The following is a 7898-nucleotide window of genomic DNA, read 5'->3' on the forward strand; positions in this document are numbered from 1 at the left end:
GTAGGCCTCCTTGCCCCTCTTTGAGGTGTTCCCCCCTTGGTAAGCCTGCCAGCCCCTCTCTCCCCTCTCTGAGGTAGATGTCTACCCTCTCTGTAAGGCTGCCTGCCCCTCTCTGAGGTGTTTCCCCCTTGGTAAAGCTGCCAGCCCCTCTCTCCCCTCTCTGAGGTAGATGTCTACCCTCTCTGTAAGGCTGCCTGCCCCTCTCTGAGGTGTTTCCCCCTCAGTAAAGCTGCCTGCCCCTCTCTGAGGTAGATGTCTACCCTCTCCGTAAGGCTGCCTGCCCCTCTCTGAGGTGTTTCCCCCTCAGTAAAGCTGCCTGCCCCTCTCTCCCCTCTCTGAGGTAGATGTCTACCCTCTCTGTAAGGCTGCCTGCCCCTCTCTGAGGTGTTTCCCCCTCAGTAAAGCTGCCTGCCCCTCTCTCCCCTCTCTGAGGTGGATGTCCACACTCTCCATCAGACTGCCAGCCTCTCTCTCTGCTCTCTGAGGTGTTTCGCCCCCAGTGAAGCTGCCTTCCCCACTGTCCCCTCCCTGAGGTAATTTTCCCCCACTGTCCCAGTCAAGCCCCTGCCCCTCTCCAGTGACTTCCTCCTCAGTAAAGCTGCCTGACCCTTCCCTCTCTCTGAGGTGGCTTCTCCCTGTATGAAGCTGCTGTCCCCCTTCGCCCTCAGTGAGGCTGCCCACTCTGGGCTCCCTTTTCTGAGGCAGCTTTCGGCCTTCACTGAGGCTTCCTGCCACTCTCTGAAGTTGCGCCTACTTTTCCTACACCCTGGATGCAGCATGAGTCCAGCAAATATGAGAGGTTGGGCAGGAAACCTGAGCATGTGCTGTACACTCAGGCTCTAGATAGGGACTCGTTCGCTATACTGCTTCCCTGCTGGCCTGAAAGCGGCCCGTCAATCAGAGAGAAAAACCTACTGCCTGCTCAGATCCTCTTCTCCCAGAGAGAAATGGATCGATCGCATAAGTGTATCCCTCCCTGCGGTCACCGAGCCTGAAGAAAGGAGCCCAGCCCCTCTCATTTCTTGACAAGCGAGGGATACATCAAAGGACTTATGCAGCTCCCAGACATGAGGGGACAGAGCAGGTTGGGATTGTGCACAAAGGAGCTGCAGGTCCAGGCCCATAAATGGCAGGAAACGAAAGCCTGGATCTGACAGCGATCTGTCTAGATGCCTTCAGAAGGCGTTCGTCACAGAGCAGTTCCTCCCGAACAGGACCTGTATTTGAAACGATGCCTTTTTCACACCGTAAAGGGCTATCGGCACTGGAAACAGCGCAGCAGCGAGTGCCCATATTGCACACGATGGGACTATCTGCACTGGAAACTCTCCTGCGGACAACACCTGTTCTGCACCAAGTAATCGTGTCTGAATTGCCTCACTGCTAAGGCTTATAACACACATCTGCAGCAGAAATGTTTTCTGAGCGTTTTAAAATGGGCCCAATAAAAACAGATGCAGTTTGCCTTTACTGCATTATGGTTTAAACAGGTTTCAATCAGTTTAGTTCTACTGAACCCATTTTAAAACTGGCTGGAATATAAAAATATTCCCCTCGTCCTATGGGACGGTTCAAAGCGACTGAAGAGTATGAGCTGAGCTCCCTTGGCCACATTTGAAAATTTCAGTTTATAAATAAGTGTAACCCTTCTGGGAGTTATGCTTATTTGTGCAGGCCCTCAGGGTGCTGCTCCAGCATTGATGTGCTACTTCAAAGTCTAACCACAGCATTTATCTTCATATGGTTAGTCATCTTAAATGCTATATTGTGACACCTTCTAACATACAATGAACAAAATTAAACCATACATTCCTCTCTGAATTCAAAGTTACCATGAACACTTAAATGAACAAAGCTCCTATATTAGGGAAACAGCAATTTTACATAGTATTTGTTTTAATGTACATACGCTAGCTAAGCTTTCTTTATAATTATACATTTATAAGATTGTATAACTAAAGGAAAGCTGAACGAGAAAATGTTTTCTTCTCTTTGAAGATCAAACAAACTATGTGAGCAAGACTGGCGCTTGAGAGAGAACCATTCGCAGATCAGAAATGTCAGGTCCTGGAAAACGTATTTATCTTAATAAAGTAACATAAAAAATCGAAGGTTTGAGGCTGATCAGCACTCCCAGAAAGTAAAATCCCTTGACCTGGAACCCTATCATTTTAAAGCATTATTTTATGTACAATGGTTCTGTTAAACTACAGACCTAATAAAGTCATTTGGCCCCTCTGCCTCAGCTCTCCCATCTGTAAAAGTAGTATAATGATACCAACCCTCTTTGAAAAATGCTGTAAAACCTATTGATGACGTGCTATAGAAGACCCGAAATATTATTTGTTGGGCCCCATCTATATATTACACTTAAAGTATGATTAAGCAGTTATGTGGTCATCCAGCCACACATTCAATCAATTAATGCCATGATAAAAGGAGGAATACGCTACAAAGTTATTCCATGAAATATGGAAAATTATGAAATATTAAAAATATGGAATATTTTGCAGAATAACTTTGTAGCTGCTTCCAATCATGCTGTTGAACATGCAGCCAGGAGTCCCTGTGGCTGAGACCCCTATCAGCAAGGTCTCATGTAGCTCAATCTTTGGAAAGTTTTGCTTTATCCCCTTGTTCACTACCAATCTAAACTACACCACTTACAGAAAGCCATGTAACATTTAAATCAATTCCGCCTCAGGCTTTTTGAATGGCTGTACCTACCCTAAGTGCTGTTCTTGAACATGTTTTACTAAATTTGGACCATTATTAGGAGATGGATAGGTAGTCCAACTAGTGAAAAGCATCATAGTTTTAAATTAAATTTCAAAAAAGTTTTATTTTACTTTTTACCGTTTTTTAATTTTACCTTTTACCTTTTAACTAATTATTTTATTCCTTGAATGTTGATTATCTAAAATAGTAATTTTTTTCATCCCCATAAGGATATTGAATTTAACAATGGGGTAAATTCTTAATAGAGCCTATGAAATTTAATATTGTGCTGCAAAAGAGTCTATACTATGCATTGCCTTAATATTGCCCTTGGATTACATAGCTCGGATATTATTTCCTGAATGCTACAGTAATAATATTGGAGGATAGCCATCTTCCCTATGTAATATATTTCTATATTTTTAAGTAGCAGTTATATGTACTAAGCAACTTTGAAAAATACCTGACCGTAAGCTACTGAAACAGTATAGGTATACCTTTATATTACAAGAACATAGCTTTTTTTCTATTTTTTTTTATTATCTCCGTAAGTTTTAACCAATAACGCTGTAATTTAGATACATATATGTTAAATTACACCCTAATATTATTTCTATACCATCTTTTTTGTTCTTTATAAAAGTACTTACACATAATTGCAGAACATAATTTCAACAAGTGCTCAATTTAAACTTCAGACATAAAAGTTAGAAAGTTAACCACCGTGAAATATCCTCCTCTGGAAAATGCATATTAAATCAGGCATGATAATTAAAATAACAGGAGATAAACATGTTTTAATTTTTGTTGAGTAAGACAAAAGCTAAACAGTTAGAATAGCAAATACGTCAATAAGCCTGACATGAAAAATGATCTTGACAGAGTTTCATTGTTTCACTGCATCTGTTCAACCTTTATAATATGTTCCATAGTAGAGTGCTCTTCATAACAATATACTGATTTTTCCCCAGTTATCTTTCTCTTTCAATTCCCTAAATAAAAGAAAAGCATGAATTTGATACTTAACATTGATTATCCTGCTAGGATGGGTAAAATCATGATGTGTTCTTGTTAGGTGAGATTGACAAGTAGTTGAGTGCTTGTGCAACATGTTTCCAAGCACAGAGAAGGAAGTTTGTGGGGAGGGTTGTTTTTTTGGAGTGGAGCAGTTGGCGGGGGAGTGATATCTATATTGCACCACCTGTATAGTTGGAAAAGATCTCATGAATGACATATGTAACTGGTGTTCAATCCTTTACCTTAAATTTTATGGTTTTGTTAGAGGCAATGACACACTAGGAACTCTAACTGAAATTTAGCTAAGTTTTTGTGGAGCTATGTCATTATAAGTTATTTTTTGATCTTCTGATTATATTTCTTTTTATTTATTCATCCAAATCATAGTAGAAAAACACTTATATCTAATAATGTTCAGTACCAGCATATGGATTTTCCACTGCTTCTATCATCTCATACAACTGAAATGTCTTTGCTTATTTTGATATATCTATAAAAAATTCTAGTTATTTATCATTGTCTCACATTTCATCAGACCTGTTCAATTCTAGATGACTTATTCCTCTGAAACACTTGTATTAAGTATTTTTCAAGCAATGTAGTGACATCTAATTGGCTATTTATGCCATCTTAAAATAGTTGCCAACACTGTAGGTGCAGTTGGCAGCACTGGCTATTACTAGAGTTGTCTGATAGTCCTGATTATAAATCTCCATAATAAACTATTTGTGATGAAATATCCCATGCTGAAAATCTGTTTTGGCTTAATTTTTTTTGGAAATTTTCTGCTCAAATGGTCATATTGTTTCTGAGAACTGAATTCAACAAAATCACCCTGATTCTCTGCAGATATCTCCTTATGTAATCATCAACATCATTTAAAAGTAGGTTTAAAATTCTATCACTCTAATCTTGTAACATGGCTGTGCTTATTTAGATTAAGAAAAAAATATTGATTAGCGTAGGTCAGCGGTGTCAAATATATAGCCTATGGGTAACAGACTGACCCCACATGCCAAGCCAGTCTAGCAGGAGCTAGACCTGGCACCACAGGCACTGTTCACAGCATGGGAGATCTGTCTGGGGAGTGTACTGCATATGGCATCCACACCAGACTGATTCTGCACACTGTCTCTGGGGCTTATCTGGATCAGGCTGTGTCAGAACCAGTGCACAGGGTTGGTCCAGCACAGACATCACATGCAGCATGTGCCCCGTGTCATCTCCCCATGCCACTTGCAGCGTAACCCAGCCCCACTCTGGGGCTGGCACTACCTGCAGCTAATGGGCTGGTCCCAGCGCTGCACATGCCGCCTGTGGTACACGGGGCCAGCACAGGGCATGTGCTGCATGCTGCAGCCTGCCAGATCAGCCCTGCTTGCTGGCTGTGGCACACACAGCCTGGGATCCAATCCAGACCAGCCCCGGAGTCAGAGCTAGATGAGTTTGACACCCCTAATTAGGTCATAATTAGGTCAGGGTTAGATCAGAGTTTAGCCACTTTTCCTAGCCTAAATAAAACTTATATTTGTTCCACCATATAGGAATTGTAGTTTTATGTTCCCTTTATGCTCATTCTCCACAGAAATAAATAACTGTACAAGATTGTCAGAGAGTATGACCACAAATTTATCCACATACATAGAATAATATAAAATAAAGAATATGAAATAATGAATAGGCTTTCCTAATGGAAAATACATTTTATATCTGTAAAATAGTTTCCATCTAAAAATACAAAGTCAGCAAAATAAAAACCTTAGAAAAAAGAAAAGGATTTATTATTTTCTTAATTCATTTTAAAAAGAGAACACCATTAAAAGTCTCTCCCCTACCTATTCCAAATATTCTTCTCTTTTAATGCTTTATCAACATCCAATCTTCCCTATTTTTAACATTCAGTAGGGCAACGAGGGCAGGGTGAGTGGACACTGACTTAGAGCTGGGGTATTCAACCTCCTGCCCTTGGGCCAATGGTCCGGGGAGCCATTGCATTGGGCCTGTGGGGCTCTCCACAGGTGAGAGCCGTAAATAATACAAAGATCCATAAATAAGTAGCACAATGTTACTAACTGAAATTAACTCTCAATCTCCTCCCTAATGAATTTTTGTAAATTAAATAATCCCAAAAGAATAGTGTGAGAATTTATATGGATACATTTTCATGCTCTTGGTTCATTTTCATATTTCTTCTCTTGATTAATCCACAAGACGCCGCTTCCCTTGTCTTTTTCACAGCAGCAAGATGATTCAGTTCCAAGATCAATATTTATTCACCAAGGACTTTATTCCAAAAATAACATGTATTTGGTGTATAAAGACAGAAACCTTAAAAGTAGGTGATTTCTTTAACTCTACTGAAATTTCTTTTGCAGATTAACTATAATGTTGAATTTTTAAAGATTTGCTCTTAATCATCTAAGATCTTTAAAGAACAACGACAAGAAGTATCTCTTTCAAGTGTCATGGAAACACTTCCTGATGACTATAGTGCTTGCTATCTTGAGTAGATTCATGAAAGCCTTACATCACTACTATTCATAGTAGTAAAGACTATACTTAACAGTAAGTCTTGCAGCGTTGCTTCCTAAATTAATGAACACCTCAAATTTTGGTTCATCAATTCAGCTAGAATCTCCTTTTCAGTACCTAAAGAACCATGTTAATTGAATATTAATTGTTATTCAGAAAGGCAACTCAGCACCTGCTTCAACATTAAGCTTGTGAGTAATCCCACTGTGCCCAATGAGAATAGTCTTGATCTTAAAGTTTGGTACATGCATACTTCACTGAATCATAACCACACATCATGAAGATGACCTGAATGACTCAGAATTGCAGATTCATTTGCTACTTATATTTGCTACTTTTCTGTACAGCTGAATAGGTGCTTCTAGAAGGCAAAGTACTTTATATTTAATAATTTCTGACTGAGTGAAGATACAATACTCGTTACTGTTCCTATTTTTCTTAGACTAGAAAGGCCTCTCTCTTTTCTATCAAAGGGCCCCTGCAAGATGCGCTGGGCAATCTGGTGGTTGTGCAAGAGGAGAAGGCAGACCTCTTTAACAAATTCTTCACCTCCATTTTCTTGTGCAAAGACCGGGACTCCCCCACCGTGTTTCAAGGCGGACTCGAGGGGAACGCCTCAAGACGTAAGGTTGAGGAGGACCAGGTTAGAGAGCTTCTGGAAGGGCTGGACGTGTTCAAGTCAGCAGGTCCAGATGCTCTCCACCTCAGGGTGTTGAGGGAGCTAGCAGGGGTTATTGCTGGGCCCTTGTCACAGCTTTACGAGTGCTCGTGGTGCTCGGGCCAGGTGCCAGATGATTGGAAGATAGCCAATGTGGTCTCCTTCTTTAAGAAAGGGAGGAGGGAGGACCCGGGCAACTATAGGCCCATCAGTCTTACCTCAATCCTGGGGAAACTCTTTGAGAAGATCATCAAGGAGCACATCTGTGATGGACCGGCATCGGGGATGATGCTCAAGGGCAACCAGCACGGATTCATTAGGGGCAGGTCATGTCAGACCAACCTGACTGCCTTTTACGATCAGGTCACAAAAGCATTGGATGCAGGTGTTGCCGTGGATGTAGTCTTTCTGGACTTCAGCAAGGCCTTTGACACTGTCTCCCACCCCATCCTCATTAAAAAACTAGGCGACTGTGGCATCAATGCCTACACAGTCAGATGGATTGCTAATTGGCTGAAGGGTCATACTCAGAGGGTGTTGGCAGACGGGTCACATTCAACCTGGGGGGAAGTGGGCATTGGAGTCTCCCAGGGCTCGGTGCTTGGGTCCGCACTGTTCAATTTCTTTATCAGCGATTTGGAGGGAAACTCCCTTCTTGAGAGCACGGAGGCAGAAAGGGATCTTGGAGTCATCATTGACTCCAAGGTGAACATGGGCTGACAATTCGAGGTCACGGTCGGCAGGGCTAACCGTCCCCTAACGTGCATCCACAGGTGCATCTCAAGTAGGGCCAAGGAGGTGATCCTCCCCCTCTACTTGACATTGGTCAGGCCACAGCTGGAGTACTGTGTCCAGTTCGGGGCACCCCACTTCAAGAGGGATGTGGACAACATTGAGAGGGTCCAGAGGAGGGCCACCTGCATGATCCGGGGACAGCAGGGCAGACCCTACAATGAGAGGCTACAGGACCTGA

Source organism: Alligator sinensis, unplaced genomic scaffold (genome assembly GCF_000455745.1).
Source record: "Alligator sinensis unplaced genomic scaffold, ASM45574v1 scaffold130_2, whole genome shotgun sequence".
In the NCBI taxonomy this organism is placed as follows: domain Eukaryota; kingdom Metazoa; phylum Chordata; order Crocodylia; family Alligatoridae; genus Alligator; species Alligator sinensis.